This window comes from Chlorocebus sabaeus, chromosome 14, assembly GCF_047675955.1.
Source record: "Chlorocebus sabaeus isolate Y175 chromosome 14, mChlSab1.0.hap1, whole genome shotgun sequence".
NCBI lineage: Eukaryota > Metazoa > Chordata > Mammalia > Primates > Cercopithecidae > Chlorocebus > Chlorocebus sabaeus.
Genome location: NC_132917.1, coordinates 85,330,703 through 85,356,935, shown reverse-complemented (window position 1 = coordinate 85,356,935; position 26,233 = coordinate 85,330,703). Strand labels below are relative to the sequence as shown.

General features: G+C 45.3%; 1 protein-coding gene and 1 non-coding gene across 2 annotated transcripts in view; both read right to left on the bottom strand.

Annotated features, from left to right (window-relative positions):
- Window positions 1-26,233, bottom strand: part of TCF7L1 (transcription factor 7 like 1) — a 182,243-nt gene that overhangs the window by 96,543 nt on the left and 59,467 nt on the right. The window lies entirely within an intron of this gene.
- LOC119627506 (U6 spliceosomal RNA) lies at window positions 12,876-12,982 on the bottom strand. Its single transcript, XR_005243692.1, has one exon. It is a non-coding gene; the product is annotated as a U6 spliceosomal RNA (small nuclear RNA).

The window sequence follows — 26,233 nt, the reverse complement described above, 5'->3', positions numbered from 1 at the left end:
ATTCAACACACACATGGGATTCCCCTTCTGAATTGGAGATGGCTTGCCTCCGAAGACTTCTGGTAAATCACCACATTCTGGGGACAATGAATGGGGTCATTAAGAAGGCAACTCTTCCTTGCTGGGACACAGGGAGAGGAAGGCTTGCATCCGGGTAGTACTAGAACCCATGCTTGGACTCTCTCCTGCAAGGCTCAGATCAAACATCTCCCCAAAGCCTCTGCCTCCTTCTCCAAGCTTGAGCAGCCCCTTTCTCAAGTATTTCAGGTGACATTTTATTCCACTTTGTTGGCACTCATCGCAGGTATTGTAAAGACTCATGTTCCTGTTTGTTCTCTTACATTGTAAGCTCTGGAGGGCTGGGACCCTATCACGCTCTCCTTGGTAACAACAGAAGGTGTTTGGTAATTGCTAACTGGAGAGAGGGATGCATGCACACCAGGCATTCTTCCAGGGCTGGGAGGAAGGGGCTAACGTTGGTCTGATTAATTTCCCAACATACGCATTCTAGAAGCAAAAGGAAGCATGGGAATGTTTGTGGGCTGGTATGTTTGTTTCTATCTTATTTTACTTTCTGAGGCAAAATAAAAAGGGTAAGATGAACTGAGTTAACTTAATATCACCAACCGCTCACTGGAAGTTGTTTGGAATCCATCGTTTCCGAAAACTCCAAGCACAGCAGGGCGCGAGGTTCCCAGATGGCAAGTGGGCTGTCGGGTCTTCATGGGCAGCGGAAACGGGCAAATTGCATTTTGCACAGTCACATACCTTCTCAACAGAGCCCAGCTATTATTTCCTCACCAGTCAAGTGATGCAGGGTGGGGGAGGGGGGAAATGCTGCCCAGAGCCAGGGGGAAGGAAAGGCTGGGCAGGCAGGGCCCAAACTTGCTCATACTTTGTTAGTGCTCTTTCTTCCCTTTTGAATAAAATCTGCATTCCCTTTCTCGGAGAAGGGCAGCCGGGCTCCCCACCTAATACAGCCCTGAATGCAGTGGACTTGGTGCCCCAAAGCCAAGCTCCTCAAGGAAGCTGAACCCAGGCCAGCATCAGCACAAGAGGAGAAAGGGAGATTGTCCCCCCGCCCAGCGCCAACATTTCATTCTCTTCAGAGGCCTCAAAACCCTAATTTGACCACAAAAACCTGGCCTCTGGTGTTTCTGTTATGAGTATCGGATTCCTTCGGCTGAACTTGGCTGTTCACTGCCTGAACAAATTACATTAACAATACAGAGAAATGTATACAGGGCCTTAAAAACACTGCTGAGCAGGGACCAAAACAAAGACAGCCGTGTCCTAGCAACAAACCTCACCACCACCACCATCCCTCCCCCTCAGCAGCCTTGGGCCCTGCCAGGGATTGTAAGCCATTGAGCTCCGCTCCTCTCTGCAAACAATTAGGGACAGAGAAGTCACAATTACAGATGGGATTTACAGCCAAAGGAGCAATCTATAAATCACAGTGCTCCCACCCCCGGCCATTCCCAGCCAGATAATCAGAGCCAGATGTTCGGCACAGCTGCTTCAACGTGGGTACACTGTTGGCCAACTCGACCATGCTCCCGCTCTGAGAACCAGCACAGGCTCCAGCCAAGCCATCCTGCCAAGCCAGAGGGGGCCTCTGCACCCTGGAGCCCGCCCAACTGTAGGAAAAGTTGCATCGTGTGGGAACTGTTTGTTGAAGCCATTGTAGAGGTACATCACTGGCGAGGGTATGTGGCTCCCTGGAGTTCCCTGGAACGCTGCACAATTTCGTGATAGTAGCGACGACGACAATCAGCGTCTTTAGCATTTATTGATCACTTGCTACGGACTCACCACTGGGCGGAGCACGTTACAGGTACTCCTTTGCTAAAGAACACTCAAGAGTTCACCCAATTCACAAAGAAACGGAACCTGAGAGAGGGCAACTGTTTTTTAGAAGATCCTGGTGTTAAAGTGGCAGAACAGCAATTCAGAGCTGGATCTGCTTGACCTTGATGCCCCAGGAAGCTCATCTAATTATAGAGGGATGGACAGACTCTGGTTTCAGGGCACAGGGATGGAGTTTCCAAATTACTCTCTTGATGGTCAAACTAGGAAGAGACTTGCCATTATTTTACTCTCCATCGGTGTCTGGTGTTTTAAATGTCCGGACTGAACCAAATCAGGTTTTTAGCACCTAGGACCAGGGGATAGCAAACTCCAAATATGGTAAAAGCTAAGTTATTCAAATGCTGCCAAGGTGTCTCTGTTCACAGTCCACCCTTATGCATATTTTTTCTTTATTTGTTACTTATTCACTGAGATATAGTATATATACAGTAAAATGTACACATCTTTTTTAAAACTCGGGGAGCCCCCGCTACTAGAATAGGTTCAGAGCGATTCCCCACATCTTAAATGTACAGCTCAATTAATACATCTGTATAAACTTGTGTCACCACCATCAGAGCAAGATATAGAACATTCCGGAACCACTCTAGAAGGTGCTTGCATATACTGTCCCAGCCAACATTCCTCTGCCCCCAAGGTAACTCCTACTCTAACTTTTATCACCATAGACAGTTCTGTTTTTGAGCCTTATTGTGTCTTGTTTTGAATATACATGTCTTTTGTATAGTTTTGGTTATTCTCAGGGTCAAATCACGGCTCCCAATTCAAAACTACCAACAATGAAAACTCGAGATAACACAACTAGTCCTATCGACTGGCACTGGCTTTGGGAGATGATTCCACAACATCCCTAACGCCTCCTCACGGAACCCTGCTCCTGGTGACTAAGACTGCCCCTGCCCTCAAGGGGCAGAGAGGCCCCAGGCCATTTGTTTTTGAGCATCACCCGGTAATCGAATCTGGTAGTAACAAGCTGTGTTTACCCCTCTTGCCACCCGTCATCCTTGACATGGTGACAGCCACCATCTTTCACTCCTCAGGGGAAGTGCAGCAGGGCATGGAGGATGTGGCTATGGCTCTTCACGGGAGGGGGAGGATGACACGGGCTGGAATGCCTGGGCTCCCTGACACAGTTCAGGCTGCTGAGCACAGCACTCCCCGATCATCCCTCGCGCCTCTCACCACCCCAGAGGTCCTCGGTGGCTAAGTCAGGGGTGTTCCGGGGTGAGAATGGCAGCAGGAGCATCTCACTGTGGCGAGAGGAAGCCCCCCATCCATGCACAGTGGGACACTCTCTGGATCCAGTCTTTAATTCAGAAATCTGGACAGAAAGCTATGCAAGATATGGGAGCAGTGGGTTGGAGCTGTGAGATGTTTCAGTTGAGATGACACAAAAAGAGCTAGCACATCGGAGAGAGATTCTGAGAAAAGAAAACACACTCCTGGGTGCTGGGAGGAGGGTCATGGGCAGAATTTTCTTTTCTTGGCCTTCTCTCCACAGTCTTGACCTCTCCCGAAAGCGCGGTACTGCCCACCTTAGCTCCTTGGCACTGCCCCAGTTTCACTTCCCAGAGTGGTTATTTTTAGCTGCCCCAAGCACCTGTTTGTTTCCATGACTGTTGAAAATTCTAAATGTGTTGGCATATTATGACATGGGACATTTCCAAGGGATCTAGTGCCATCAGCCGGAAATGGCAAATCCTTAGGAATTTTCATTCTCATTCAAGTATTTGTGGCTGATACATAAATACAGTGACCTTACCTTCCAAATAAAACCCCAGGCATGGGACTCCTCAAAGGCTATTTTTGGGTATTACTTCTAAGTGTGAGACAATCAGAGAGGTGTCATTGGGATGTGGAAACTGTAGAATTATAGGATATCACTGATTTGTGGGGAATATGTCTCATTACCTATAATAAGGACCACCAGAAAATTCAGAACTTAAAATCAGCATAGACATAGGCTACTCTAGAGTTCTGCATTTCGAAGTTTAATACAGTCCCTTGTCATGGCTGCTCCCACCCAAAAAGGAGCTGGGGTCCATTCATGCACCTGGCGCCCAAACCCTCCCCTGCTCCAGCCACAGGGAAACTGGAGGCTTCTCCTCCCCATCTTTGTGCTCCCCTTCAAGGCGTCTTCTGGGCCTCCCTTGGGTCACCAGTCCGGTCTTGCACAACCCCTTCTTACCCCACCCCACACCTCACCCACTTCCAGGACTCCGCCAGATAGATTTTCTAGATTCTCTTCTGCTGAGGGACAAGGTTTTGTCATGGTTGAGTCCCAGGGGACATCTTGGGGCCATTCCACTTCCCACTCCTGTAATGACACAGAAGGGTCCTCTGACCCTCCCCACGTCTCTGTCTGGACCCCACAATGACCCTGCCCACAGCCTGCTCAGCGGGTTAATCTCGCTGTCCTAAAAAAGACTGTGCATGCCCAACCTGGGGATGATGACATCCTTCCTCAGGGGTCCAAGGCACTGACGTGCACCAAGGCCCAAACCCATCTGCAACTCACACAGAAACAAAAGAAAACCCCTTAACAGTCACAAAAGGACTCTGCTGACAGCCACTTGACATGGTGCACACTTTCCACCTCTGCGCTTTTACTTTTGCTGTCCCCCTGCCTACCATGGCTTTTCCCTCAGGCAGTTCAGGCCCAATTCAAAAGACAGCTCCTCTAAAAAATCCATCAATCCCCAGGCTGCGATGAGCTTTCCTTCTTCCAACCCACAGAGCAAGCACATGAATGCTTCCCAGGGTTGGGCAGAGAGGAGTCAAGATAATAACAGCAGCCACAATAATAATTATCAGGTGCTTCTGGCCTTTTACACAGACCGAAGCTCAGCAAATCCCCACAAGAAGATCAGGACATAGGTACTGCCGCTGCCCAGACGCACAGAAGAGGTCAGGTAACCTGCTTGAGGTCATGCCAGCTGGTAAGTGGTGGGTCCAGGGTTTGAACCCAGCCCCACTCTTAGCCCAGACACACCACAGAGCTCTGCAGGAGGGGTGGCCACAGACCATGTAGGGGCTGCTGACTGTTACCATGCAGGAATTTGAGCCCATTGTTGCCATACCTCCTGATTTTTCAAGACAGGCTAGAAGTCTGGATTTTTTTTTTTTTTTTTTTTTAAGATGAAGTAGCCGGGCACGGTGGCTCAAGCCTGTAATCCCAGCACTTTGGGAGGCCGAAACGGGTGGATCACGAGGTCAGGAGATCGAGACCATCCTGGCGAACACGGCGAAACCCCATCTCTACTTAAAAAAAACAAAAAACAAAAAAACTAGCCAGGCGAGGTGGCGGGCGCCTGTAGTCCCAGCTACTCGGGAGGCTGAGGCAGGAGAACGGCGTGAACCCGGGAGGCGGAGCTTGCAGTGAGCTGAGATCCGGCCACTGCACTCCAGCCTGGGCCACAGAGCAAGACTCCGTCTCAAAAAAAAAAAAAAAGATGAAGTCTTGCTCTGTTGCCCAGGCTGGAGTGCAATGGCGCGATCTAAATGCAACGTCTGCCTCCTAAGTTCAAGCGATTGTCCCGCCTCAGCATCCCAAGTTGCTGGGATTACAGGTGCATGCCACCACACCCAGCTGATTTTTGTATTTTTACTAGACACAGGGTTTCATCATGTTGGCCAGGCTGGTCTTGAACTCCTGACCTCAGGTGACCCACCCACCTCGGCCTCCCAAAATGCTGGGATTACAGGCATGAGCTGGGATTACCATGCCTGGCTGAAAGTCTGGACTTTTACATGACTTTTTTTTTTAACTTTGTAAAATCACTGTTCCTGCCCCAAATCACAGCTACAAGGGATTTGGGCCCGTGGCCACAGGTCATGCCTGCTCGAAAGACCAGACCAGGCACTGCCATGTGGGGTCTCCCCTGCTGTGGCCTGGAATTATGATTTCTATGTCTGTGGTTTCAGAAACTCTTCTTGCCTAAATTATAAGCTAGGTGAGGGCAGGGAGCAGGTCCTATAATGCATCAATGTTTTGTGAAATCCCACATAGCTGTTGGCCCTCCTGGGAGGCACAGGGAGAGACTTACCTTCACGGAGACCCCACTACGAGCCAGCACTGGATGAGACCCTTCCCATGTGTTGTCTCATTTAATCCTCATAATGACCTGTTGAAGTTGGTAATACTGACCCAGCTCTTTCTTTTTAAACCAGTGAAGATCTGAAGATCAGAGAGGTTAAGTCTCTGACTGAAAGTCACAGACATCAGGGGCAGTGCTGTGCACACACCTTTCAGCTCAGAGAACTGATGTAAATATTGTTGATAGTCTCCATGTTGGTGGTTCCAGATAATTCCTAAATTTATTAATAAGGAGGAGTTTATGTTTGGCAGGATCTCACCAGAGACATGCCTATCTCTCAGTAAATAAGAAAGCACTTGGATCCCTGGACACCTAAATTCTCAGAGCTCTCAGGCCACTGTTTGCCTTGAAGACAAAACTGCCCTAGAGATGAAAGCTATTCAACAATGCATACTGAATCCCTACTGTGTGGCCTGTTTTATGAGTGCAGAAGTCAAGGTGCCTCTGGGAGACAGACCCATCCTGCTGTGTGACAGGAGGCAGTGCAGTGTGGGTGGTGCCTCATGCAGGTTCCTAGGCTCTGCCACCTGTTACCTATGTGACCCTTGGGCAGGTTGCCTCAATTCTCCACACTTCATTTTCCCTCCCTGTATGTGGAGGTAATGAGGTGATGCTGACCGAAATCGCCACCTCACAGGGCTGTTGTGAGGATTAAACTAGTTGATATACATGTTTAGAACGATGCCAGGCACATGGCAAGTACTCTGGAAATGACCGTGTTATTATTTAGAACACTAAGTCGCCACTCCTTTGCCACTGCCCATGAAAGAAAGAGGCCCTAATAGACAAGGACAAAGGGCTGGGAACAACTTGGATGAACCCAGCTCTCCCTCCACACTATTTTCTGAAACTTCCTTCAACGGCCTGGTGAAACCTCTTCCTCCCCTGGACGAGTCTTGGCTATGATGGGTTTTCACTTGACTCTCTTCGGTTTTCCAGGTAGACATCTGCAAACTGTGATAGTTTTACCTTTTCTTTTCCAACCTTTGTCGTCTTGGCTACTGTGCCAATGTAAAACCCCTGTCCCCCTCTCCTAGCCCTTCACACTTGTCTACCTAGCACCAACCCCATGGCACTGGTGGAGATGCCTGCCGAGGGGAGAAACTACAGGGCTCCAGCCAGGGGCCATAACTGTGCTGGGTCCTCAGCCTCCCCAGCAGGGCAGAAGGTAGAATGGAGATGGGGATGCCCATGAGTGTGGGGAAGGGGCCAGGCAGGAGCGAGGCCTCTCAGAGCAGGCAAGGGGAAATGCACAGCTGGGTTACTACAAGGAGCCAGTTAATGGTAGCATGGCTGGAAGTGCTCCCCATGGGGCCTCACCCAGAGCTGGGGCTCAAGAAATACTGCTGAATCAACACTGACCTGTGAAGACTATATCCAGTTCCCCATGGGCACAACCTAAGTGGGGCCCTTCTGAATCCTTCTCTTTGCCAAGATTCTAAGAATATGGAGATCCAATTGCCTTATATTTTACCAAGAGACACCCATGTCTCAAATAGATCTCCCTGCTAAAAAATGAAAACAGTTTCCTAATTCATTAATATTCTATCTGATTTCCCTGTCTGGAACCACCCCAGATCTGCTAAATTAGACTCCCTGGGAAGGGGTGATAGGACACATTTTTAGAGGAAATAAATCACCTCATAATCAGGAAATGCAACAGCTGCCTCAGTGGGTTTCTATGCAAAGATGTCGCTCCCCATTGCCTGCATGTACGTGCGTGTCAGCCCTGGGAGACAGCCCCTCAATTCCAATGCTGCACCTTCTGTGCCTTGGAATGGGCCCAGGAGTCCGCATTTCGACAAGCACCTGTGATGATTCTGAATCAGGGGTCTGTGGACAACACTTTGAGAATTACCGCCCTGGCATTTTCCAGGTTTGAAGTTCCTGAGCATCTTCTGTGTAATTTCCCAATCTCTTCTCACCCAAGATGCTCCTTAGGACACTGAGGTTTCAAACTGCCTTTTCAGAGCATAAGCAATGGGCAGCCCACATGAAAAGCAGCAGGATTCCCAGCAAGTACTGGCACTGCCACTGAAACACCCAGTTTGGAAAGGGCTGCCGAATGGTCAGTTAAGCCTTTCCATCTCATGCATGTACCCGAATAGGACAAGTGCCACCGCCTCACATATAACTGTGTCCACAGTTGCAGGCAAAGGAAGGCGAACATATCACTCAGGCTTCCACACCTTTGTGATCCCTCCATTGGAGACAGCAATCACTTTCCTCTTTGGGCTACTGCTTAGAGATATACTGCCTCATTCGCTCTCTAGCCTAACTTACGAAGGCCAGCTTGTTCTAAGGGCCTTCCTGGCAATCGGAAACAGCTTGCCTGCTACCTGAATTGGATATGTAACATTCGTCTGTCCTACTTGGAGGAAACGCTTACAACCAGACCACCCTGTTTTCATGTGGCGCCTTTCAGATTAAGAGAAATATTTGACCCCATTATTCTATGACTCCTATAAAATCCTACAACAGATGCAGAGAAAAATGTAAAGAAATCAATGACATATAAGTGAGGCTGAACCTGCCAAGTCCAGAATGTTTTGTAATCTTGTTCTTATTAATTTCATATTGTCTCTGAAGAGGAGAAGTAAAAAAAATGTACATTTTCAAAGATCTATTACTTCCTCAAGACAATAAAAAGTAAATTGGAGATATAAAAAATGTGGCCCATAAGTATCTTTTTCCCACTCTGGAATTGTCCCTTCCACAAAAAGAGGCAGCTCCCATTCCCATCCTCCCGGGGACCCTCCTCCACTAAACCTGGTGTATTTAGTTTTAGATGTGTGGCAAAAACTAAAACTGCACCATGAGACAGGATAGACACATAGATAGAATTCACTCTGAAAACACGGAAGTGAGAATTTAGCCATGAATTAGATATGGCTCATCCCTTCAACTTCTTTCGGGTCTCTGCTCAAATATCACCTTCTCTATGAGGCCCTTCCTGACGCACATGCACAACAATATCCCCACCTCTTCTCTCTACCCGCCTGACTCTGCTTTACTTGCTCTATTTGCTCGTGGTGCCCATCCCCACCTGACACGTTGTACACATATCTCTCTCTCCCATGCCGGAAGGTGACTTGAGAGGTGACATCTGATTCACTGCAACAGGCCAGTACTAGAAAGTACCCCATACTCAAGTACAGATGCTCCTCCACTTACAATGGGGTTACATCCTGATAAACCCATTGTAGGCTGAAAATATACTAAGTCAAAAATGCATTTAATAGGCCAGGCACGGTGGCTCACACCTGTAATCCCGACACTTTGGGAGGCCGAGGCGGGCGGATCATGAAGTCAGATGGAGACCATCCTGCCTAACACGGTGAAACCCCATCTCTACTAAAAATACAAAAAATTAGCCAGATAGGCCGGGCACGGTGGCTCAAGCCTGTAATCCCAGCACTTTGGGAGGCCGAGACGGGCGGATCACGAGGTCAGGAGATCGAGAACATCCTGGCTAACATGGTGAAACCCCGTCTCTACTAAAAAGTACAAAAAACTAGCCGGGCGATGTGGCGGGCGCCTGTAGTCCCAGCTACTCTGGAGGCTAAGGCAGGAGAATGGTGTAAACTCGGGAGGCGGAGCTTGCAGTGAGCTGAGATCCGGCCACTGCACTCCAGCCTGGGCGACAGAGCAAGACTCTGTCTAAAAAAAAAATGCATTTAATAGAACTAACCTACCAGACATCATTGCTTAGCCTAGCCTACCATACACGTGCTCAGAATACTTACATTAGCCTACAGTTGGGCAAAAACGCCTAACACAAAGCCTTTTTAATAATAATGTTGAGGCCGGGCGCGGTGGCTGAAGCCTGTAATCCCAGCACTTTGGGAGGCCTAGACGGGCGGATCACGAGGTCAGGAGATCGAGACCATCCTGGCTAACACAGTGAAACTCCGTCTGTACTAAAAAATACAAAAAACTAGCCGGGCGACGTGGCGGGCGCCTGTAGTCCCAGCTATTCGGGAGGCTGAGGCAGGAGAATGGCGTAAACCCGGGAGGCGGAGCTTGCAGTGAGCTGAGATCCGGCCACTGCACTCCAGCCTGGGCGGCAGAGCGAGACTCCATCTCACAAAAAAAAAAAAAAAAAAAAAAAATTAATAATAATAATAATGTTGAATATCTCATGTAATCTGTTGAATACAGCACTGAAGTACGGTTTCTACTGAATGTGTTTTACTTTAGGACTATTGTAAAATCAAAAAATTGTTCAGTCAAACCATCATAAGTTAGGGGCCATCTCTATTTGGTGAAAGAACTATTCCATCTGTCCATCTAGCCACCCACCTACCCTTTCACGTTCCATCTACCCACCCTTTAGTAAAAGCTAATGATGAGTGAGGCACCATGATGACCATTTTATACACGGGTGAAGAGAACAGACACAGTATTTGCTCTTAGAGGGACAGCTAGCAGGCAGCTGTGTGTACAAAAAAATACAAAGCTATGTTTCGGATAAGTGCCCAAGGGTGCCATGAGAAAGAAAAAAGGAAGAACCTGTGTACAATTAGGGAATCAGGGATGTGCAGAGCACACAGGACGCAGGCAGGTGCAGTGGGGGGAGCTTGCTGGTTGTGACAAGGGACAAAGTGGTGTGAAAGACAAGAAGGGTCAGACCACACCTGCCAGCAACCACTGCTCTGTGTGCATGGTAGGTCGCAGGTGGTAACTTGGAAGTGAATTCATCAGTGACATGCAAGTATCAACTTTATTTACAAGATTTATAGAAGGGATGAACAAACTTAAAATGTTTGCTCCTACACTGATTATAAAAGAGTACTAAAATCAACTATGAAAATGTGGGTTTAAATTCCTATTTGTTCTGCATCAATGAAGATGTGAAGACGCTTCTTGAGTGTCTGAGAAAAATCTTGGTATGAGGAGTAAACATAGCTGAAACACTTTGGGCAACAGAATACCACGAAAGTCCCTTCACACTGTTGTTCTGAATGACATTTCTGACCAGAGAGTGGTGTCAACATTCACATTCAGGAGAATGATTTAATGTGTATTGTCTTAAAAACAAATCCTTAAAAGATTGGATTATCTTTTTTCCCTAGAGTAAAATATCTCCTAAGACGTTTGTTTCCTGGGATTAATTTTCTCCTAAAAGTATAGAATGTGCAACACTTTTGATTAAATGAGGCTCTCTTTATTGAACTAGAAACTCTTTGAAGGGAGGCATTATCTCTGGACTTCCAGCACCAGGACCAGTGCCTGGCCCATAGGAGACCCCAAAAATATGTTGGATGAGATGAAAGGGTCCCAGTTAGTCAAGATTTTGCTGAGTCTGGATTAGCATAAACCCCACTCTCAATATAGTGTTGGTCACACGCTAGCTGTGAGATTACAGGTCGTGGGATGGACTTTTTGGAAAATTAAATGAAATCATGACTTACAAAGAGTACCCATCCTGGAGGCTGGGACTTCGCAGTCAATCAATTAGTGGCAGAGAACACTGTTTTGTATTCAAGAAGAACCATGATTGTTCCTCGCTTTTACACTACCACCTTAACTGCCTTCTATCAGAATCTTACCTTGGCATAAAACCACTAACCCATTGACATATTTTGCGGTCAAACAGCCCCACAGAGTGACTGCAGAGCCTCTCTGGTCAAGAGCCAACACATAAGATGGCCATCAACAAGGCAAGGTCAGTGATGTGTAGGTGGAAGAATTGCCACTGACTTCCCATCAAGGCAGACTCAGTACCAATGGGCAAATCACAGGCTCTGTTCTTGAGCCATGTGTGCTCATTTCTCATCATGGCCACTAGCCCTAGCCCCTGCAGACAGGGTACAGGAGCCCAACAAGAGGGAGTTAATAGTCCCAGTTAACAGTTACCTTCACTTGGAACTTTGTCAGTAATAAAGGCATGCTGTGAATTACAGAGTGGACTGCCAATCCGTTCTTGGTGACAGGACTCTGAAGAAAGCATCCAAGTGGATGACAGTCCTTATCAATGAATTATCCATCTTCAGGATCCAACTAAAGTGGTAACATTCAATTTTTACATCATGTCCACTGCTCTAAAGAAGCACAAGAGTGGAGAAAACTGCTTGAGCAACCAGAATCAAGAATGTGGAGGCCAGGTGCAATGGCTCACGCCTCCCAACACTCTGGGAGGCCAAGGCAGGTAGATCACTTGAGGCCAGAAGTTCGAGACAAGCCTGGCCTACGTAGTGAAACCCCTACTCTACTAAAAAAAAATCCAAAAATTAGCAGGCTTGTAATCCCAGCTATTTGGGAGGCTGAGGTGGGAGGATGGCTTGAACCCGGGAGGTGGAGGCTGCAGCGAACCAAGATTGCACCACTGTACTCCAGCCTGGGTAACAGAGTGAGACTCTGTATTAAAAATAATAAATAAATAAATAAATAAGAATGTGGGCTGACGAGCATTTCTGCTTGCTGCCCTGGAAGTCTTCTACGAACAGGCCGGGAGTGCAGATGCACACAACAATCTATCTGCACATGAGTCCATCATTTCAAGACACAAAACGCTCAGGCTTTTGTTGACAATTGGCCATACAGAAGTACCGTATTGCTACTGCTGGAAGACAAAGGCTTTTAATATACAGTTCACCTGCCACCTTCAACTCTAGGCCTGCTCAGCACTGAGAGAAAATGCGACATAAATTACGTTGCCAGAGGGCTTTATTTTTCTTTTAAACATATCTTTATTCTTTTTCAAGTTCCAAAAGCAATATACATTTATTATTTTAAAACAGCTTGAAATTAAAACTGTATTATTTTACAACACCTTGAAACTAGAATTTCAATTTAGAAAATAAAAATTCTAACTAGAAAAAAATTCTATCGAATCCTCCTAATTCTCCTAATCTCATTCCACTTCTAGGTAATTTTCTCTTTTCTATCTCTAAGTACGTTGTTTAAAATATGAAATGCTTCACAAATTTGTGCACCATTCTTGCACAGGAGCCATGCTAATCTTCTCTGTACTGTTCCAATTTTAGTATATGTGCTGTCAAAGAGAGCTCCAGGTAGTTTTCTGTGTATAGACTAAAGAAAAAAAACTAAATAATACCTTCTACAATGAGGTATAATTTCTGCCCATTGGATTAAGTTAAATTTTTTAAAAGTTGGCAAGGGTATCACTCCCATACTATTCATAAAATTGTAATTTCACAAAGCCTTTTTTTGGATGGTATTTTGGCAGAATTTATTAAAATTTAAAATGCTAGCTGGGCATGGTACATGTGCCTACAGTTCCAACTACTTGGGAGACTGAAGTGGGAGGTTTGCTTAAGACCAGGAGTTCAAGTCCAGCCTGGGCAACATGGTAAGACCCTGCCTCTAAAAAATACAATAAAATAAAAGGCACACATACCATCAGACCCAGTAAATCTGCTACTAGGAATCTATGCTGGAGAAAGACTAGTTTGGGCATACAAAGGTGTGTTCAAGTATGTTCTTTTTTTCTTAACATGTCTACCAATATGGGAATGCTTACAAGGTACATCTCTACTATGGAATACAACACAGTGGCTAAATAGAATGAGGTAAGCCCATATGTACTGATCTGGAAAGGTCTCTGAGATACCCTGTTAAGTGGGGGGGGAAAGCAAGTTATCAAATAGAAATAACAGAATCCTCTTTGTGTTAAAAAACACACAAAATAATACATAGTAGTTGTATATGTATATATTCAAATCAGCCAGGAAGAACACACACCAAATAGCAGTGAGAGTACAGTGGAGCTAGGCAGAGAGGGGAAAATAAAGTCAAGGAAGAATTTCATTTTACTTGTACTATTTGAATTTTTTACTTCCATTAGCAAGCACCTCTTTATTAAATGTAAAAAGAATAATGAAATAAATCTTTCATTCAGTTGATATATTTGAGTATGGCATGAGGTAGGGATCTAACTCCCCTTCCAAACTGCCCCTCTCTGTATAGTTTGAGTCTGTTTAGAAGATTTCCCTTGCGTTCTTTTGGTCTATTATCACATCATTATCACTTGCGGTGGCTTTTATAGGATGCTTCAACATCGTTTTCAAAACTCTTAAAGGTATCTTTTAATTTTTTTAAACTTCTTTTTAATCTGTTTAGAACTTACTTTCTTCCCTTCTTCCCTTCCTTTTCTTTCTTCTTTGTGTTTTTTTTTTTTCCTTTTTTTGAGACAGGGTCTCAGTCACCCAGGCTGGAGTGCAGTGGTGTGAACATGGCTCCTTGCAGCCTCGACCTCCTGGGCTCAAGTGATCCTCCCACTTCAGCCTCCTGAGTAGCTGTGACTACAGGCACATACCACCATGCCTGGCTAATTTTAAAATTTTTTTGTAGAGACAGGGTCTTGCTATGTTGCTCAGGCTGGTCTTGAACTCCTGGCCTCAAGTGATCCTTCCACCTTGGCCTCCTAAAGTGCTGGAATTACGGGCGTGAGCTACCATGCCTGGCTGGAATTTAATTTTCTTCCATGGTATACATTTTCCATTTAGCTGAGTCTGATGTATCCATAATCCGAACTTGCATTTCAACTAATCTTGGTTATCTACCAAAGAATTAAGATCTTTAAAAATATGACAGTGCGTTGGCAGCTCACCTGTGATAGAGTCATGCAATGTTCTGGTCATGTTCATTAATCTGGTGTTAAGATACACATAATACCTCAGAAATCAGTTCTAGCTTCCCAATGTTAGAAATGCTATTAAAATTGACTGAACATAGAAACCATGGAGAACACACTTTAACCTTTCATAAGAGTTACAAGGTACTTTAGGTTCAAATAGGCCCTTAGAGTCAGTGTTTATCTCTCAATTGAACCTCACAGCACCTAACATGCCTCACCATTACAATAAGGGACTGGAGCTCCCAAGCCCCATGGCCTGCTCCGGTATTCTAGTATGATCAAGTTATCTTGCACAGAATGAAGCAGGACTCCTACCTTTTCGGGGTGATAAAATCTACCTAACACTGTACATAAAAATTAACTCAAAATTGATCAAAGACCTCTAAGAGCTGAAATTATAAATCTCTTAGAAGAAATTAAAGACATATATTTTATGACCTAGGACTAGGCAGTGGTTGCTTAGATATGACACCTAAAGCACAAATGATAACAGAAAATATAGCTAAATTAGACTTCATCAAAATTAAAAACTTTTGTGCTTCAAAGAATACTATGAAGAAAGTGAAAAGACAACCCACAGAATGAGAGACAATATCTGCAAATAATGTATTTAATAAGGATCTAGTACCCAAAATATATAAAGAAAGAGCTCTTGCAACTCAACAATAAAAAGATAAATAACTCAATTTTAAAAGGTCAAAAGAGCCCGGGCATGGTGGCTTATGCCTGTAATCCCAGCACAGCACTTTGGGGGACCAAAGCGGGAGGATCACTTGAGGTCAGGATTAGAGACCAGCCTGGCCAACATGGTGAAACCCCGTCTCTACCAAAAATACAAAACCGGGCGTGGTGGCATGTGCCTGTAGTGCCAGCTACTCAGGAGGCTAAAGCAGGAGAATCACTTGAATTTGGGAGGTAGAAGTTACAGTGAGCAGAGGCACCACGGCATTTCAGCCTGGGTGACAGAGTAAGACTCCATCTCAAAAAAATAAAATAAAATAAATAAATAAATAAAATGTCAAAAGACATGAATAGATATTTATCTAGAGAAGACTTAACAATGGCCTATAAATACATTAAAGGGTACCCGATATCATAAGGCATCAGGAAAAGGTAAACCAAACCACAATGACATACCACTTCACATCCATTAGGGTAGCTATAGTCAAAAGGACAGAAAATAATGCCAAGTGTTGATGAGGATGCAGAGAAACCGGAACCCTCATACACTGCTGGTGGCAATGTAAAACGGTGTAGCCATTTTGGAAAACAGGCTGGCAGCTCCTCAAATGGTTAAACATAAAATGACCGTGTAACCCAGCAATTCCACTCCTAGATATACAGTTGACCCTTGAACAACACAGGTTTGAACTTTGTAGATCCACTCATATGTGAATTTATTTCAATAAATATGTTGGAACATTTTTTGGAGATTCGTGACAATTTGGAAAAACTTGTAAACTATGTAGCCTAGAAATGTTGAAAAAATTAAGAAAAAGGCATGTCATGAATGCATAAAATATATGTTCATACTAGTCTATTTTATCATTGACTACCATAAATCTATTATAAAACATTAAAATTTATCAAAACTTTTGCACAAACAGACTGTACATGGCACCATTTATAGTCAAGAGAAATGTAAACAAAGATGCAATATTAAATAATCACTGCATAAAATTAAATACAGTACATAGTGTATGACTGTAATAATTTTTTTGTTTTTGCCTTTTTTTTTTTTTTTTTTTTTTTTTTGAGACGAAGTCTCACTCTGTAGCCCAGGCTAGAGTGCAGTCGTGTGATCTTGGCTCACTGCAACCTCCGCCTCCCGGGTTCAAGTGAATTCTTGTGCCTCAGCCTCCTGAGTAGCTGGACTTACAGGCACGCACCACTGCACCAGCTAATTTTTTTGTAGTAGAGACAGGGTGTCACCATGTTGGCCAGGCTGGTCTTGAACTCCCAACCTCAGGTAATGCACCTGCCTTGGCCTCCCAAAGTACTAGGATTACAGGCGTGAACTACCGCACCTGGCCACTACTGTAATAATTTCATAGCCACCTCCTGTTGCTACTGCTGTGAACTCAAGTGTCACAGGTATCCAACAGCTAGATGCTAGTGATCTCTATGTGAGCAGTTCATCTCTCCAGCAAACTGCTTATTCCAATAAAAAGTGATCTCTTGCGGTTCTCATGTAGTTTTCATCGTGTTTAGTGCAATACCGTAAACCCTGAATAATACCATGCACCCCATATGAAGTGCCACTAGTGATGCTGAAAGTGCTCCCAAGGAAAGAGAAGGGTCATGACATTACAGGAAAAAGTTGAATTGCTTGATGTGTACCAGAAATTGAGGTCTGCGGCTGTGTGGTTGCCTGTCATTTCAGATAGACAATTCGTCTTGTAGACAGACAACGTAAACTTACGGTATTAATACAGTATTTTCTCTTCCTTATGGTTTTCATAGTAACATTTCCTTTTCTTTAGCTTACTTTATTGTAAGAATACAGTATATAATACATATAGCTTAGAAAATAAGTTGTTAATTGGCAGTAGGCTATTAGTAGTTCAGTTTTGTGGATCCAAAAGTTATACATGGATTTTCGACTGCAGGAGGGGTTGGCGTCCTAACCCCTGTATAGTTTAAAGGTCAACTGTATACCCAATATAACTGAAACCATACATCCTTACAAAAACCTGCATGTGAATGCTCACAGCAGCACTGTCCACAATAGCCAAAAAGTGGAAACAACCCCAACGTCCACCAACGGATGAATGGACAAACAAAATGTGGGATATCCACACGACGGGATATTATCCAGAAACAAAATGGAATGAAGTACAGATACATGCTATGATACAAGTGAACCCTGAAAGCGTTATGCTACGTGAAAAAAGCTAGACATAAAAGGCCACATGTTGTATGATTCCATTAGATGAAATGCCTAGAATGGGCAATTCCATGGAGACAGAAAGTAGAAGAGTGGTTGTCAGGAAGGAGAGTGACTGCTAACAGCTAAGGGTTTTTTCTGGAATTAGAGAGTGGTGGTGGTTGCGTAACTCTGTGAGTATACTAAAGCCACTGAATTGCATACTTTAATAAGATGAATTTCATGGTATGTGATTTATATCTCAATTAAAAAATAAATAAGATATATTTTTCAGCTATTAGAGAAATAAAAAAATTATCTTGTATAATATTTCTAGAAATAGATCTGAATCTTTATATCCAACTGGCATACCCCAACAATGACTCCCAACCCTGGCAGCCCACTAGAATCACTTGGGGAGCTTTTAAAAACATACAGATGCTTGGACCTCCTTCCTAGAGATTATGATTTAATTGGTCTGGGGTGGAGTTTGGGGACTGGTGTTTTTCAAAAGCTCCCCAGTTGATTCTAATGTGCAGCCAGAGTTGAGAACCACTGCCCTAGAATTTGAGCTTTTCAAAGAGTCCCTGGTGTTGGTTTAGATATCTGTTATTTCATCCTTTCTCATAAACATGAGACAAACACAATTTTAAATGGCTCATGGTTTCTGGCTGTTAGAACTCAGTAGAACTGGGATTTTATTTTATTGTCTTTTCCACATTTTTTTTTAAGATCAGCAGATTGCCATTTTATAGACGGAGAATCTTAAATGCAAAATGGCTAAGACACATACTGAGGTCACCATTGTGAGCTGGGCAGGGATTGAATTACAGTTTCTTCCTTGGGAACCTAATTGAGTTCTTTTTCTAGTTACTCTAGCCTGAACCATCACGGACATTAGGGACACCCGCTCAGCACAGGTGGTAGGACAGGTAGCATCCTGGCACTGGCAAAGACAGAAAGGCTGGGTGGAGTCTCACAGTCTGGAAAAACTATAAACTCTCAAGTCTACCTTCAGATTTGATGAAATGGAGCCTCCTCCCGACCTCCTCCTACCCCCGCAAAAAATCTTTCTTCTTTACAGGGCTGGGAAGTTGAGATTTACATCACTTACTTATTTCTGGGAAGCCATCCGAAAGTGCTCACTTATCTAGACCACTACTGGTCTCATTTTCTTTTTTCTTTTTATTTTTGAGAAAGGGTCTCATTCTGCCACCCAGACTGGAGTGTAGTGTCACAAACAGAGCTTACTGCAGCCTCAACCTCTTGGGCTCATGCGATCCTCCTGCCTCAGCCTCCAGAATAGCTAGGACCACAGGCGTGTGCCACCACACCCAGCTAATTTTCTGTAAAGACGGGATCTCACTTTGTTGCCTAGGCTTGTCTCAAACTCCTGGGCTCATTTTTATTACTTTCCCCAAAGCTGCTGAAGTCTGTCAGTTGGGTTCGCATTAGGCTCACCATTCATTCTGAGCCCCAAAGCCATTTCTAAATGGCAAAGTCATGGCCAGCAAGGGCTGTTCATTTGTTTAGCTTTGGGAGTCTGTCTGGGCCTGAAACCAGCCCCTGCTCATGGAAAATGCTCAGAACAGAGAACCCTCCAGGCCTCTGAGACCAGAAGCGAGGGAGCCACAGATACCTCTCCCTGGGCTCCGGCACCGCACCCACTTCCCTACTTGCCAGCTCAAGGAGTGCACATGAGACAGTGGTGTTTGGGCTTTAATTGTGTTGAGTAATTGCTCAATGATTTTCTACGTAGTTTCCTGGCTCCCCTATCCCACTTTCTCATTCAGCTGTTTTATAAGCTGGATTCTAATCTGGGTTTCTTCACAATGTCGCCTTTCACTAAAAGCTAATAAAACCCCAGACGGGAAATTCAGAAGTCGCAGCAATACCACATGACTGTAACTGAAGGCTGCTGGTCAACTTGATTTGGTTTTCAAGCCTGTAGACCATCTGAGGACTTCAGTCCCCCACCCGACTTTGTAGCAATAAAGGTCTTTGTCTTTCCTTGCACTGAACGTGAGTACTGAACCTTTCTGAGGAGTCCTGCAGACAGCCTCACATGGCCCTGACAGCCCCACTGCACCCCTCCTCTGCCACCTCTACTTCCTCACTCCCGCACCCAACACTGCTCACTGAAGTAAGCTGCCTCTATGAGGCCACAGGCAGACTCCCTTCTAGAATCCTGCTTTGCACCTGCCACCTGGCCAGCTGAGCCCAACCCTGGCCACTCCGCACAACCAGGAGTTTGCTCAAACTCTCAGCAGAGGAAACATTTTCAGTAACGAGCAAAATCTCATGCAAATCTCCAACACAAAAATCAGATGAATCCATGAGAAGAACAAAGGTGTTTTGCCGCATCCTAAAAGGCATGGTGATGATTGAGCGTTGTCTTGTATCATCTTATATCAGCCACATCAGCTAGCATTTTATTTTTGAATTTTGTTTTGATTTCAGAGAACCAAAAAACATCTTAATTTCCACAGATAAGTGGTAGCAAATGCTAACAGGCTTTTAGTAGACTGCCTTTTGATCTTAGGATAGCCTTTAGTTAAATCAGTGTTTGTTGGTGTTTTTTTCATCACTGTCCCACAAGGAGCCTTACCGGACATTTTGCCTATTTGCGCTGCCCCGCTCCCTAAATCTTCTACTTTTTTTTTTTTTTTGAGACAGAGTTTTGCTCTTGTTGCCCAGGCTGGAATGCAGTGGTGCAATTTCGGCTCACTGCAACCTCCGCCTCCCAGGTTCAAGCGATTCTCCTACCTCAGCCTCCCAAATAGCGGGGATTACAGGAGCCTGCCACCACGCCCAGCTAATTTTTGCATTTTTAGTAGAGATGGGGTTTCACTGTATTGGCCAGGTTGGTCTCGAACTCCTGACCTCAGGTGATCTACCTTCCTCGGCCCTGCAAAGTGCTGGGATTAATGTATTAATACATATACAATCACATACTGTTTTACTATCACAAAGGAAAAAGAAGAGGAGGCCTCACTTAGGCTGGGGGCGGTGAGTGGAAACTGTCCAAGTGAGAAGTGAGGGTAACACCAACCCAGGCAGAGAAACCTGCAGGCAAGGCCCTGAGACGGTGGAGTTTGGACGGCCTGCAGGAGGTTGGTGCGGCTGGGGAGTGCCGGGAGGTGAGGAAGAGGCTTGCTCCTCCTCCCCATCCAGGCAGGCAGCAGTAGTCACTGCAGTCAGGGGAAGGGGTTGGGCAGTAGGAATGCCTCACTTACTAGGTGACATAAAGCAAGGCAGGAATGCTTTCTCAGGCTTGGTTTCCCATGTATAAATTCGGAATAACATCACCTACCCAAGATAGAGGTGATTATTAAATGCCCTATCCTCTAGAAGCTGTGGTTACTGACCTTGACTACACACTGGAATCGCCTGGAACCTTATCAACTCCGGGCTGGGTGTGGTGGCTTGCACCTGTAATCCCAGCACTTTAGGAGGTCAAGGTGGGAGCATCACTTGGGGTCAAGAGTTTAATACCAGCCTGGGCAACACAGTGAGACCCTGTCTCTTTAAATAAAAAAAAAAAGAAAAAGAAGTCCTGATGGCTGGGACCCACCACCAGGCCCGGCCTGGACATTCCAAATCATCCAGGCTCCCCAGGTAATTCCAATGTGCCGCTGGGCTGAGAATCACTGCTGCAGAGCATATTCTAAATGCTCAGAATAATATGTGCTGGGTGCAGTGGCCTGCGCCACTATAGTCCTAGCTACTCGGGATGTTGAGGCAGGAGGATCCTTTGAGCCCAGGAGTTTGACTCCAGCCTAAGCAATATAGTGAAGTTTGTCTTTAAGAGAAGATTAAGAATGACATCTTTTATGTGGGCATAAAAGGCTCAAATGAATCATAAACTATTCAGGGATACACTTGCCCCTGGCATCTGAACTCCTGTCCTGAGTTTAGGAATCCTTGCTTCTCGTATGAGTCCTGGCAGGACGCAGGGTTCACCTCCCACTCTGGAAGCTGAAAAATGCCAGCAACATGAACAGCACAGTGTCCTCACCACTCTGGTTTTGTGACTATTGTGGCCACAGACTGGGCTGCTGCCTGGTCTCCATGGTTTGAGTCCACAGCCGTCCCAGCAAGACTGGGAACCACCCCAATGTCCTTTAAAGAAATCCCTTTTCTGATCTCAGTCAGCTGATACTTACTGCTCAAAACTAAGAATGCTACTGATAAAAATATTCAGAGTAGGACTCCTTTTATGGATTTTAAGAAAGAAAATAGTGCCAGGCATGGTGGCTCACACCTCTAATCCCAGCAGTTTGGGAGGCCAAGGCAGGAGGATGGCTTGAGCCCAGGATTACAAGACCAGTCTGGGCAACATGGCGAGAACCCATCTCTACAAAAAATATAAAAATTGGCCGAGAGTGGTGGCATGCCCCTGTAGTCCCAGCTACTCTGGAGGTTACAGTGAGAGGATCTCCTGAGCCTGGGAGGTTGAGGCTGCAGTGAGACGTGATCCCACCACTGCACTCCAGCTTGGGCAACAGAGTGAGACCCTGTCTCAAAAAAAGAAAGAAGGAAAAAAAGAAAGAAAGGAAAGCAAAAAAGCAAGCAAACAAGCAAGCCAGCAAGAAAATCTGTCTTCATATGTAATGAGATCTTATTTATTTATTTTTTTGAGACAGTGTCTCCTTGCCCTGTCACCCAGGATGAAGTACAGTGGCACAATCACAACTCATTGCAGCCTTGACCTCTCAGGCTCCAGTGATCCTCCCGCCTCAGCCTCCCAAAGTGTTGCAATTACAGGCATGAGCCACCGCATCCCGCGCACACTAACATTTCTTGAGCACTGACTGTGCCAGGTGCTGGTTCTTTTCACCTACCAACTCATTCAGTCTCCATGACAACCCTATCATGAAGGCATATCATGTTATTATCACGATAATAACAGTCGGGATTATTTTGTTATTATCCTGACTTTACAGATGAGAAAACATAGGCATAGAAAAAGGGTAGGTAACTTGCTCAAGGTTACAAAGTTTGTAGGTAGTGGAGGTAGTTCGTGAACCCAGATGATCTTGCTCGAAAGCCCGTAGTCCTGGCCACTACGCCACAGGGCGTAGTGAAAAAGGACTGTAGGGAGATGAACTGTCCACACCTGTTACCTCAGTGGTGGGACTAGGGGGTAGAGCTGAAAGAGGCCTCTGATGTATTCCTTCTGTTTGCTTTAAACCTTTTGCAATAAGGACTACTCATGTATAATTTCACACGAAGCAGCATTTTTGTGGTGATTAAACGTGAACCAGTGTGCCTGCGAACCAAAGGATTGCACCAGAGACTCCACAGCAGCTGCTGCCACCACCCAAGAACTTGAGGGGGATTCCGCTCCAAATCTCATGCCAGGGGTTTCCTCCTGATTCTTCTGTGAGAACCCACTCCCGGAGTGTTTACTGTGAGACGGCACACACTGCCGCTTGCTGTAATCACAGCAGCTATTTACCCTGGGCTCAAGGGCACCTGGGGGCACGCAATTCTAGACTCAGGTTTGGCTGGCCTTAGTCGCAGGATCCCCATCATCCTCAGAGGACCCCCGACCATGCTTTGGGTTTCCCTGCCCATCCACCCTGCCTACTTTTCCTACAATTTTCATTCTCCAAGGTCCAAATTCATGATATTTCTCTTGGCAGACTTGGTTTCTTCTCTTCTCTTGGCTCATTATCAGCCTGATTGTCCTACCTCAGCCTCCCAAGTAGCTGGGATTACAGGTGTGCTCCACTACGCCCGGCTGATTTTTGTATTTTTAGTAGAGATGGGGTTCTGCCATGTTGACCAAGCTGGACTCAAACTGCTGGCCTCAAGTGATCCACGCGCCTTGGCCTCCCAAAGTGCTGGTATTACAGGTGTGAGCCACCACTCCTGAATTCTGTAATTCCAACTTGGCAATGCCTTAGAGTCTGCCCACATCATTTCCTGAAGGTAATCCCTCCTGTCTCGGTGGGATGGTGCCCTGTTCAGGGACTTTTCTTATATGGTTTATTCCCCCTCTTCTCCTCTCTTCATTCACATGTCTTCAGTCCTCCACTCCCAGGGGTTCACCTTCCAGGGTTCTACCCCACCCCTCTCCATCACACAGCCCCTCTCCCATCTTTTCATATTAACCCTCCTACCACCTCAGCCAGAGGAGGCCTTTTTTTTTTTTTTTAACTTTTAAATACTAAAATAATTTCAGACTTACATGAAGTTTGCAAGAATAGTAAAATGAACTTCCACATACCCCTCACCTAAATACCCCAAATGTTAACATTTAACTACACTTACTTTATCTTTCTCTCCCTCTCCATATGCATTTTTCCCCAAACCATTTGAGAGCAAGATGTACACATGATGCCCCCTTTTGTCTAAATACTTCTGTGTATATTTCCCCAAAAAGACATTCTCTTACATTACCAGTTTACCTAGTCATAAAATTGCCATCTTATTTATTTTAATTGCTTTTTATTTTTTTAATGCTAGTCAAGTGGAACAGTGGTAGAGGAGAAGGAACAAATAACAGAAAATTACTGCTGGTAGAATTCTATCACTCAATCCACAGACTTTATTCAAATGCTGCCAGTTGTACTGATAATGTCCTCTATTAATTTACTTATTCATTTTTAAACACAGACATGAGGTCTCACTTTGTTGCCTAGGCTGGTCTTGAACTCCTGGGGTCAAGCAGTTCTCCCACCTTGGCCTCCGAAAGTGCTAAGATCACAAGCATGAGCCACTGCACCGGGCCCTAATAATGTCCTTTAGAGCAAGAAAAAAGAAAAATGCACAATCAGAATCCCACCCAGACAAAATATCACTTAGTCTAAACTTGCCAGCTTTGAGACCTGCCTGAGACTTTGACTCCTCAGCTGTGGAAACAGCCCTGTATGGGGAACTGTCACTGTCTACACAAACTGGACAAGTCACTTGGCCCTCTGTGCTCTACTCTCCATCACCCATGAGGATAAAAGGACAGGGAAGCCATGGGCATTTTAGCCTGAGTGCTCTACATAAATATTAAGGACAGTAAACGGGGTTAGTCAATGGAGTCACAACTACCAAAGCAACCTTTGGCTTCTCCCAGGTATCGATACAATTAATTCAAACGAAAAAATAAGAACTTCATTTTATTGAGTGATTACCCAATTAGGTAAGTCAGACGGACCGGGCACAGTGGCTTATGCCTGTAATCCCGGTGCTTTATGAGGCTGAGGTGGGAGGACTGCTTGAGGCCACGAGCTCAAGACCAGCCTGGGCAACAAAAACTTGGTTGAGAAACAAAAATTTCTCTACAAAAAAAATTTAAAAATTAGTCAAGGATCATAGTGCATTCCTGTAGTCCCAGTTACTCGGGAGGCTGAGGCAGGAGGATCGCTTGAGCCCAGGAGTTCAAAGTTGCAATGAGCTGTGATCACACCACTGCACTTCAGCCTGGGCAATAGAGGTAGACATTGTTTCTTTAAAAAAAAAAAAAAAAAAGGCCGGACATGGTGGCTCATGCCTGTAATTCCAGCACTTTGGGAGGCTGAGGCGGGCGGATCACAAGGTCAGGAGTTCGAGACCACCTGGCTAACATGGTGAAACCCCGTCTCTACTAAAAATACAAAAAATTAGCCAGGCTTTGTGGCGGGCGCCTGTAGTCCCAGCTACTTGGGAGGCTGAGGCAGGAGAATGGCATGAACCCGGGAGGCGGAGCGTGCAGTGAGCCAAGATAGTGCCACTGCAGTCCAGCCTGGGTGAAAGAGCAAGACTCCGTCTCAAAAAAAAAAAAAAAAGAAAAAGAAAAAGAAAAAATATTAGTCAGGCCAGGTGCTGCAGCTCACATGTGTAATCCCAGTACTTTGGGAGGCCAAGGCAGGTGGATCACCTGAGGCCAGGAGTTTGAGACCAGCCTGGACAACATGCTGAAACCCCATCTCTACTAAAAATACAAAAATCAGTTGGGCATATATGCCTGTAATCCCAACTACCCAGGAGGCTGAGGCATGAGAATCGTTTGAACCCAGGAGGCGGAGGCTGCAGTGAGTCAAGATCACACCATTGCCTGGGCAACAGATGGAGACTCTGTCTCAAAAAAAAAAAAAAAAAAAAAAAAAAAAAAAAAAATTAGAGCTCTACATGTTTGACATGTATCATCTCATTTAACTCATACTGTTTTCACTGCTAGCCCCATTTTGCAGATGACTAGACTTGAGTTTGGTGGGGGAGCGATAGCTGACTGATTTGCTCAAGCTCTTTCCAATGCTTAAATTCAGGATTAGAAATGAGGAGGAGAGAAAACATGTAGTCATTTGCAAGATGACATATCTTCATTAGGGTGAAATAGGGTAGAAGGAAACAGACCTCTGAATGGAAACCACTGCCCCTCAGCTAACTGTGGCTGCACCTGCCATCAGGCACAGGGCTACATAGCTGGAACACCCAGCCTTATGCAGCACAGTCTCCCCTTGGCAGAGGACAAAGGATTCTGGGACCATAGTGAAAACAAAAGTGTACCAAATTCCATGCTGCAAAATGACTTCTCTTGGTGACCTGGAGTTAAATTCTTGTCCCCTCCCTATGAAAAGCTTTATCCTAGGGGACCTGAATATGAAGTTTCTTCCCTCTGTAGGAAGTTGGTCACATCCAATGAGGAAATCAACTTTTTTTTTTTTTTGAGACAGTTTCACTCTTGTTGCCCAGGCTGAAGTGCAATGCCGCAGTCTCAGCCCACTGCAATCTCCGCCTTCCAGTTTCAAGCGATTCTCCTGCCTCAGCCTTCCGAGTAGCTGGGATTACAGGTGCCTGTCACCACACTTGGCTAAT